Genomic DNA, 10,558 nt, shown 5'->3' with positions numbered 1-10,558 from the left:
CTTTTTCTTCAGCACGAGGCAGACTCTCAATTCACTTTTTGCAATTCCCTTTTGTGTTTTTTTTCGTACGGTAATTCATATTTAATGGGGTCCTTTTGCAATTCCCTTTTTCGGGTCAGTGGTTTTTTAAGGGGGAAAATAACGGGTGGGAAGATCCACTTGCAACTCAAATGAACTACCACTTGCTACTCAAATTAAGTACTATTTTAAGTTGTAATCTAACAAAAGTTGCTAAAAAAATTCTTAATGAAAATTACTTTTTAGGGTTGCTAGGTATTTATATTTACCGTTGATAAATAACAGGGCACCGGGTTGATAACTTGTAAACAAAAAAAGAGTCGTTACATTTTTTAAATTAAATTAAATTTTTAGGGTTGATATTTATTTATATTTACCATTGATAAATAGCGGGTCACCGGGTTGATAGCTTCTAAACTAAAAGAGAGTGGCTAAAATATTCTAAATGAAATACTTTTTAGGGTTATTATTTATTTTATATTTATCGTTGATAAATAACGAGGCACCGGGTTGATAGCTTGTAAAATAAAAAAATATTCGCTAAAATATTCTAAATGGAATACTTTTTAGGGTTGGTAGTTATTTTATAATTACCATTGATAAATAACGGGGCACCGGGTTGATAACTTGTAAACTAAAAAGAGTCACCAAAATATTCAAAATAAAATTACATTTTTAGGGTTAGTAGTTATTTATATTTACTGTTGATAAATAACAGGACACCGGGTTGATAGCTTCTAAACTAAAAAAATCGCTAAACTGTTTTCAAATAAAATTAACTTTGGGGTTGATAATTTTATATATTTACCGTTGATCACTCAAGTACGGAGGGGTTGATTATTCAGATAGAGAGGGTTGATAACTTTTAGCCCGAAAAAAAGTTTCTCGAAACATATCAACATGGGTGCTAGTTTTGAAGATCTCGTCGAGACGAATTTTTTGGTGAAAGCGGATCTTAATTTGGAGTTATCGTTTGAAAGTTAAAACGTTTTGAATTTTCAAATTTGGAAAAGATTCCGCTGACATCAGCGGATTCGTCTTTTTGCATGCATGCGTAACTTTCCCTCAATAGCTCGCACTGGGTTGATAATTTTATACATTCACCGTTGATCACTCAAGTACGGAGGGGTTGATTATTCAGATAGAGAGGGTTGATAACTTTTAGCCCGAAAAAAAGTTTCTCGAAACATATCAACATGGGTGCTAGTTTTGAAGATCTCGTCGAGACGGATTTTTTGGTGAAAGCGGATCTTAATTTGGAGTTATCGTTTGAAAGTTAAAACATTTTGAATTTTCAAATTTGGAAAAGATTCCGCTGACACAGCGGATTCGTCTTTTTGTGCATGCATGCAGAACTTTCCCTCAATAGCCTGCAGCAGGTTGATAATTTTATACATTCACCGTTGATCACTCAAGTACGGAGGGGTTGATTATTCAGATAGAGAGGGTTGATAACTTTTAGCCCGAAAAAAAGTTTCTCGAAACATATCAACATGGGTGCTAGTTTTGAAGATCTCGTCGAGACGAATTTTTTGGTAAAAGCGGATCTTAATTTGGAGTTATCGTTTGAAAGTTAAAACGTTTTGAATTTTCAAATTTGGAAAAGATTCCGCTGACATCATCGAATCTGTCATCTAACGCTTGCATGCAGAACTTTCCCTATATAGTATATTTCGTCAGAACTTTTTTTGCCAAAAAAGGATTTTTTTCCATAAATAGTAATTTCGAATGTTACTAAAAATAGAAATTTCTGGTCAGATGTGACCGCTCGAGCGACCGAGCGCCAGCTAGGGGAGCCCCGAAGATTTGGTCACGCAATAAGTAACCTTCCCTCGCCGCATACACTTGCAACCAACTCAACTCAACTCAATAAGTAATCATATTCGAAAAGAACACTCAATAAGTAATCTTCGGAAATTTGACACGAAATATTTCCCGTGATTTGTTCCTTAACTTTACTCTCCTTCTCTGGCAACGCAATAACTAGCATTCCTTCTCCGCTGCAGCCAAATTACTGCTTTCCAATCTTGCACCACGATTATATTAAGGAGAGGTTGCAGCGAAAATTACTATACTACTTTCCAATCTTGCTGCTGTCCGTAAAACCTCTCGGTACGTAAAATCGTGGTTTCTTGTTGCACGAAATCTCTCCTCATCAAGAGACACATAAAGTCACTCCTTAATTCACCAGGCGCCAATCAATCCGTGTTTCCCATATTTTCGGAATTTAATTGACGGGAAATATCAAGGAAGGATGTCGATCGTCCATAGCTTTAACTGCTCCCCGATTTTCCAGGACGATGGAGACGGAAGCAAAGCAGGGGCAATTTCGTGGCGACAAAAACAATTCACCCGTGCTTAATCGAAATAAAAATATGCGCCTTCGTTCCCGTTCGAGAGAAATTAACATAAAATGTTAACCTAAAAACATTAACCGTTAACCTAGAATGTTTATTAATACAAAATAGAATTTATAAATGCAACAAATCATATGGCTCAAATTCAAACACATCGAAATTCAAATCCATCAATAAAGGCACAACTAAGATTCTGCACGGAGTCCAAATCGGCCGCGGAGAAATTTAAAAACAAGCAGAATAAAAATAGACTCACCTACTTATTCCGTGGAACACCTCGGCGGCGGAGGAGGTGGGAACCGCAGCCGACGGAGTTGAGCCGGGGCATAGGGATGAGAGAGAAGACCGTCGGAGCTGCGTGATGATCGGATGCTGACGTAGAGGTCGCGGAAAAGCGGTCTTAGCGGTCGTCGCTCTTCGCCGCGTCCGGATACTAATCGTCGAAGACAACAAAAACTTGGGGGTATGTTCCAAGGATGACTATCTCCGCGGCGGTCGATCTACGACGTCTCCATCGATCCTCCAACGCCGGCGGTCGAACAACCAATCAAATCTACATCGAAAATAACAACATCCAATAAAGAGAGCAAAATCACATCGTTTTCAGTGTTCTTGTTGACTAAAATCTAGAATGTAGAGTATTTTAGAACAAATTTTGGGGCTAGAATGTAGACTATTTTAGAATGGAGGGAGTATTCTGTAAAACACCTTGGAAGTGGAGAAGGTGGGAACCATGGCGCATAGGGGTGAGAGAGAAGACCACCGGGGTTGCGCGATGATCGGATGCCGATGTAGAGGTCGCGAAAAGCGGTCTTAGCGGTCGTCACTCTTTGCCGCATCCGGATACTAATCGTCGAAGAAGAAAAAAACTTGGGGGTATGTTCCAAGGACGCCTATCTCCGCGGCGGTCGATCTACGACGTCTCCATCCTCCAACGAGTGGCATTTTTCAACAACCGAGCTCATCTAGGTGCACCGCTAGAGGATCAAAAGGGAATCTTTTCCCTAAATTTTGCTCCACTAAATCTTTTGGCACCTCGCATAGAGATGCTTGATGGCGTGTATTTCACACGTTCGTTGGGCAACCCCAAGAGGAAGGTATGATGCGCACAGCAGCAAGTTTTCCCTCAGAAAGAAACCAAGGTTTATCGAACCAGGAGGAGTCAAGAAGCACGTTGAAGGTTGATGGCGGCGAGATGTAGTGCGGCGCAACACCGGGGATTCCGGCGCCAACGTGGAACCTGCACAACACAACCAAAGTACTTTGCCCCAACGAAACAGGTGAGGTTGTCAATCTCACCGGCTTGTCTGTAACAAAGGATTAACCGTATTGTGTGGAAGATGATTGTTTGCAGAGAAAACGAGTAAAACAAGTATTGCGAGTAGATTGTATTTCGAGTAAAGAGAATTGGACCGGGGTCCACAGTTCACTAGAGGTGTCTCTCCCATAAGACGAACGAGCATGTTGGGTGAACAAATTACAGTTGGGCAATTGACAAATAAAAAGAGCATGACAATGCACATACATATCATGATGAGTATAGTGAGATTTAATTGGGCATTACGACAAAGTACATAGACCGCCATCCAACCGCATCTATGCCTAAAAAGTCCACCTTCGAGGTTATCATCCAAACCCCTCCGAGTATTAAGTTGCAAAGCAACGGACAATTGCATTAAGTATGGTGCGTAATGTAATCAACAACTACATCCTTAGACATAGCATCAATGTTTTATCCCTAGTGGCAACGAGCACAACACAACCTTAGAACTTTACGTCCATCGTCCCGAGTGTCAATGCAGGCATGAACCCACTATCGAGCATAAGTACTCCCTCTTGGAGTTAAAAGCATCTACTTGGCCAGAGCATCTACTAGTAACGGAGAGCATGCAAGATCATAAACAACACATAAGTATAACTTTGATAATCAACATAACAAGTATTCTCTATTCATCGGATCCCAACAAACGCAACATATAGAATTACAGATAGATGATCTTGATCATGATAGGCAGCTCACAAGATCCGACAATGATAGCACAATGGGGAGAAGACAACCATCTAGCTACTGCTATGGACCCATAGTCCGGGGGTAGACTACTCACTCATCACACCGGAGGCGACCATGGCGGCGTAGAGTCCTCCGGGAGATGATTCCCCTCTCCGGCGGGGTGCCGGAGGCGATCTCCTGGATCCCCCGAGATGGGATCGGCGGTGGCGGCGTCTCTGGAAGGTTTTCCGTATCGTGGTTCTCGGTACTGGGGGTTTCGTCACGGAGGCTTTAAGTAGGCGAAAGGGCAAGTCGAGAGGGGGCACGAGGGCCCCGGATGACAGGGCGGCGCGGCCAAGGGGGGCCGCGCCGCCCTAGGGTTTGGCTCCCCGTGGCCCCACTTCGTTTCGTCTTCGGACTTCCGGAAGCTTCGTGGAAAAATAGGCCCCCGGGCGTTGATTTCGTCCAATTCCGAGAATATTTCCTTACTAGGATTTACGAAACCAAAAACAGCAGAAAACGACAAGCGGCACTTCGGCATCTTGTTAATAGGTTAGTTCCGGAAAATGCACGAATATGACATAAAGTGTGCATAAAACATGTAGATAACATCAATAATGTGGCATGGAACACAAGAAATTATCGATACGTCGGAGACGTATCAGCATCCCCAAGCTTAGTTACGCTCGTCCCGAGCGGGTAAAACGATAACACGGATGATTTACGGAGTGACATGCCATCATAATCTTGATCATACTATTTGTAAAGCATATGTAGTGAATGCAGCGATCAAAACAATGTGTATGACATGAGTAAACAAGTGAATCATAGAGCAAAGACTTTTCATGAATAGCACTTCAAGACAAGCATCAATAAGTCTTGCATAAGAGTTAACTCATAAAGCAATAATTCAAAGTAAAGGTATTGAAGCAACACAAAAGAAGATTAAGTTTCAGCGGTTGCTTTCAACTTGTAACATGTATATCTCATGGATATTGTCAACATAGAGTAATATAATAAGTGCAATAAGCAAGTATGTAGGAATCAATGCACAGTTCACACAAGTGTTTGCTTCTTGAGGTGGATAGAAATAGGTGAACTGACTCAACATTGAAAGTAAAAGAATGGTCCTCATAGAGGAAAAGCATCGATTGCTATATTTGTGCTAGAGCTTTGATTTTGAAAACATGAAACAATTTTGTCAACGGTAGTAATAAAGCATATGCATCATGTAAATTATATCTTATAAGTTGCAAGCCTCATGCATAGTGTACTAATAGTGCTCGCACCTTGTCCTAATTAGCTTGGACTACCTGGATTATCACCGCAATACATATGCTTTAACCAAGTTTCACAAAGGGGTACCTCTATGCCGCTCTGTACAAAGGTCTAAGGAGAAAGCTCGCATTTGGATTTCTCGCTTTTGATTATTCTCAACTTAGACATCCATACCGGGACAACATAGACAACAGATAATGGACTCCTCTTTTAATGCTTTAAGCATTCAACAACAATTAATTCTTTTCTCATTAGAGATTTGAGGATATTTGTCCAAAACTGAAACTTCCACCATGGATCATGGCTTTAGTTAGCGGCCCAATGTTCTTCTCTCACAATATGCATGCTCAAACCATTCAACTCAGTGTAGATCGCCCTTACTTCGGACAAGACGAACATGCATAGCAACTCACATGAAATTCAACAACGAGTTGATGGCGTTCCCCGATAAACATGGTTATCGCACAACAAGCAACTTAATAAGAGATAAAGTGCATAATTACATATTCAATACCACAATAGTTTTTAAGCTATTTGTCCCATGAGCTATATATTGCAAAGGTGAATGATGGAATTTTTAAAGGTAGCACTCAAGCAATTTACTTTGGAATGGCGGAAAATACCATGTAGTATAGGTAGGTATGGTGGACACAAATGGCATAGTGGTTGGCTCAAGTATTTTGGATGCATGAGAAGTATTCCCTCTCGATACGAGGTTTAGGCTAGCAAGGCTTATTTGAAACAAACACAAGGATGAACCGGTGCAGCAAAACTCACATAAAAGACATATTGAAAACATTATAACACTCTACACCGTCTTCCTTGTTGTTCAAACTTAATACTAGAAATTATCTAGACTTTTAGAGAAACCAAATATGCAAACCAAATTTTAGCATGCTCTATGTATTTCTTCATTAATGGGTGCAAAGCATATGATGCAAGAGCTTAAACATGAGCACAACAATTGCCAAGTATCACATTACCCAAGACATTTATAGCAATTACTACATGTATCATTTTCCAATTCCAACCATATAACAATTTAACGAAGAAGAAACTTCGCCATGAATACTATGAGTAGAAACCAAGGACATATTTGTCCATATGCTACAGCGGAGCGTGTATCTCTCCCATAAAGTGAATGCTAGGATCCATTTTATTCAAACAAAACAAAAAACAAAAACAAACCGACGCTCCAAGAAAAAGCACATAAGATGTGATGGAATAAAAATATAGTTTCAGGGGAGGAACCTGATAATGTTGTCGATGAAGAAGGGGATGCCTTGGGCATCCCCAAGCTTAGACGCTTGAGTCTTCTTGATATATGCAGGGGTGAACCACGGGGTGCATCCCCAAGCTTAGAGCTTTCACTCTCCTTGATCACGTTGTATCATACTCCTCTCTTGACCCTTGAAAACTTCCTCCACACCAAACTCGAAACAACTCATTAGAGGGTTAGTGCACAATATAAATTGACATATTCAGAGGTGACACAATCATTCTTAACACTTCTGGACATTGCATAATGCTACTGGACATTAGTGGATCAAAGAAATTCATCCAACATAGCGAAAGAGGCAATGCGAAATAAAAGGCAGAATCTGTCAAAACAGAACAGTTCGTATTGACGAATTTTAAAATGGCACCAGACTTGCTCAAATGAAAATGCTCAAATTGAATGAAAGTTGCATACATATCTGAGGATCATGCACGTAAATTGGCATAATTTTCTGAGCTACCTACAGGGAGGTGGACCCAGATTCGTGACAGCAAAGAAATCTGGAACTGTGCAGTAATCCAAATCTAGTACCTACTTTTCTATCAACGGCTTAACTTGGCACAACAAAACATAAAACTAAGATAAGGAGAGGTTGCTACAGTAGTAAACAACTTCCAAGACACAAAATAAAAACAAAGTACTGTAGGTAAAAACATGGGTTGTCTCCCATAAGCGCTTTTCTTTAACGCCTTTCAGCTAGGCGCAGAAAGTGTGTATCAAGTAACATCGAGAGATGAAGCATCAACATCATAATTTGTTCTAATAATAGAATCATAAGGTACCTTTATTCTCTTTCTAGGGAAGTATTCCATACCTTTCTTGAGAGGAAATTGATATTTTATATTACCTTCCCTCATATCAATAATAGCACCAACGAGTTCGAAGAAAAGGTCTTCCCAATATAATGGGACAAGATGCATTGCATTCAATATCCAAGACAACAAAATCAACGGGAACAAGATTATTGTTAACGGTAATGCGAACATTATCAACTTTACCCAAAGGTTTCTTTGTAGAATGATCAGCAAGATTAACATCCAAATAACAATTTTTCAGCGGTGGCAAGTCAAGCATATTATAAATTTTCTTAGGCATAACAGAAATACTTGCACCAAGATCACATAAAGCATTACAATCAAAATCTTTAACTTTCATCTTAATGATGGGCTCCCAACCATCCTCTAGCTTTTTAGGAATAGAGGCTTCGCGCTCTAGTTTCTCTTCTCTAGCTTTTATGAGAGCATTTGTAATATGATGCGTGAAAGCCAAATTTATAGCACTAGCATTAGGACTTTTAGCAAGTTTTTGCAAGAACTTTATAACTTCAGAGATGTGGCAATCATCAAAATTCAAACCATTATAATCTAAAGCAATGGGATCATCATCCCCAATGTTGGAAAAAATTTCAGCGGCTTTATCACGAGCGGTTTCAGCGGTTTTAGCGAGTTTCGAGCAATTTTTCGCGCTTTGCATTAGAAGTGGAAACATTGCTAACACCAATTCTTTTATTAGTATGAGTAGGAGGTGCAGCAACATGTGTAGCATTAGCATTACTAGTGGTGGTAATAGTCCAAACTTTAGCTATATTCTTCTCTTTAGCTAGTTTTTCATTTTCTTCTCTATCCCACCTAGCACGCAGTTCAGCCATTAATCTTATATTCTCATTAATTCTAACTTGAATGGCATTTGCTGTAGTAGTAATTTTATCATCTAAATCCTCAGGTTTAGCAGCCATTTTATTGATTAAAGAAGATTGTGATGCAGACATGTATGAGATTCGGGTTTCAGCACTAGCAAGTTTAGTTTGCAACCCCGAGATTTCCCTATTCAGATTTTCAAGTTGATTTCCTATATTCAATAAGATAGATTGCTCATTCATAGTTTTAGTAAACAATTGATTTTGCTCATATTGCGATTGCATAAAGTTTTTAGTGGATCTTTCAATATCTAGCATCCTTCCCTCATATCTACCATAAGTATTACCATTAGCGAGGATATGGCCTAGAATTTTGAGCAACTAATGAAGCTAACGGAACATTATTAGGATCAACATTAGATCTATCATTCACAAGCATAGACATAATAGCATCAATTTTATCATTCAAGGAAGAGGATTCCTCAACGGAATTTACCTTCTTACCTTGTGGAGCTCTTTCCGTGTGCCATTCGGAGTAGTTGATCATCATATTATCAAGAAGCCTTGTTGCTTCACCAAGAGTGATGGACATAAAGGTACCTCCAGCAGCTGAATCCAATAAATTCCGTGAAGAAAAATTTAGTCCTGCATAGAAGGTTTGGATGATCATCCAAGTAGTCGATCCATGGGTTGGGCAATTTTTAACCGAGAGATTTCATTCTTTCCCAAGCTTGAGCAACATGTTCAGTATCTAATTGTTTAAAATTCATTATGCTACTCCTCAAAGATATAATTTTAGCAGGGGGATAATATCTACCAATAAAAGCATCCTTGCATTTAGTCCATGAATCAATACTATTCTTAGGCGAGAGATAGCAACCAATCTTTAGCTCTTCCTCTTAATGAGAAAGGGAACAATTTTAGTTTAATAATATCACCATCTACATCTTTATATTTTTGCATTTCACATAGTTCAACAAAATTATTAAGATGGGCAGCAGCATCATCGGAACTAATACCGAGAAAATTGCTCTCGCATAACAAGATTCGAGTAAAGCGAGGTTTAATTTCAAAGAATTCTGCTGTAGTAGCAGGTGGAGCAATAGGTGTGCATAAGAAATCATTATTATTTGTGGTTGTGAAGTCACACAACTTAGTATTTTCAGCGTTGGCCATTTTAGCAACAGTAATTAAAGCAAACTAGATAAAGTAAATGCAAGTAAACTAATTTTTTTTTGTGTTTTCGATATAGCAAACAAGATAGCAAATAAAGTAAAACTAGCAACTAATTTTTTTGTATTTTGATTTAGTGCACCAAACAAAGTAGTAAATAAAACTAAGCAAGACAAAAACAAAGTAAAGAGATTGAGAAGTGGAGACTCCCCTTGCAGCGTGTCTCGATCTCCCCGGCAACGGCGCCAAAAATTTATGCTTGATGGCGTGTATTTCACACGTTCGTTGGGCAACCCCAAGAGGAAGGTATGATGCGCACAGCAGCAAGTTTTCCCTCAGAAAGAAACCAAGGTTTATCGAACCGGGAGGAGTCAAGAAGCACGTTGAGGGTTGATGGCGGCGAGATGTAGTGCGGCGCAACACCGGGGATTCCGGCGCCAACGTGGAACCTGCACAACACAACCAAAGTACTTTGCCCCAACGAAACAGTGAGGTTGTCAATCTCACCGGCTTGCTGTAACAAAGGATTAACCGTATTGTGTGGAAGATGATTGTTTGCAGAGAAAACGAGTAAAACAAGTATTGCGATAGATTGTATTTCGAGTAAAGAGAATTGGACCGGGGTCCACGAGTTCACTAGAGGTGTCTCTCCCATAAGACGAACAGCATGTTGGGTGAACAAATTACGGTTGGGCAATTGACAAATAAAAAGAGCATGACAATGCACATACATATCATGATGAGTATAGTGAGATTTAATTGGGCATTACGACAAAGTACATAGACCGCCATCCAACTGCATCTATGCCTAAAAAGTCCACCTTCGA

The sequence above is a fragment of the Lolium rigidum genome, chromosome 6 (genome assembly GCF_022539505.1).
Source record: "Lolium rigidum isolate FL_2022 chromosome 6, APGP_CSIRO_Lrig_0.1, whole genome shotgun sequence".
Taxonomy (NCBI): Eukaryota; Viridiplantae; Streptophyta; class Magnoliopsida; order Poales; family Poaceae; genus Lolium; species Lolium rigidum.
This window is presented reverse-complemented; position numbering follows the sequence as displayed.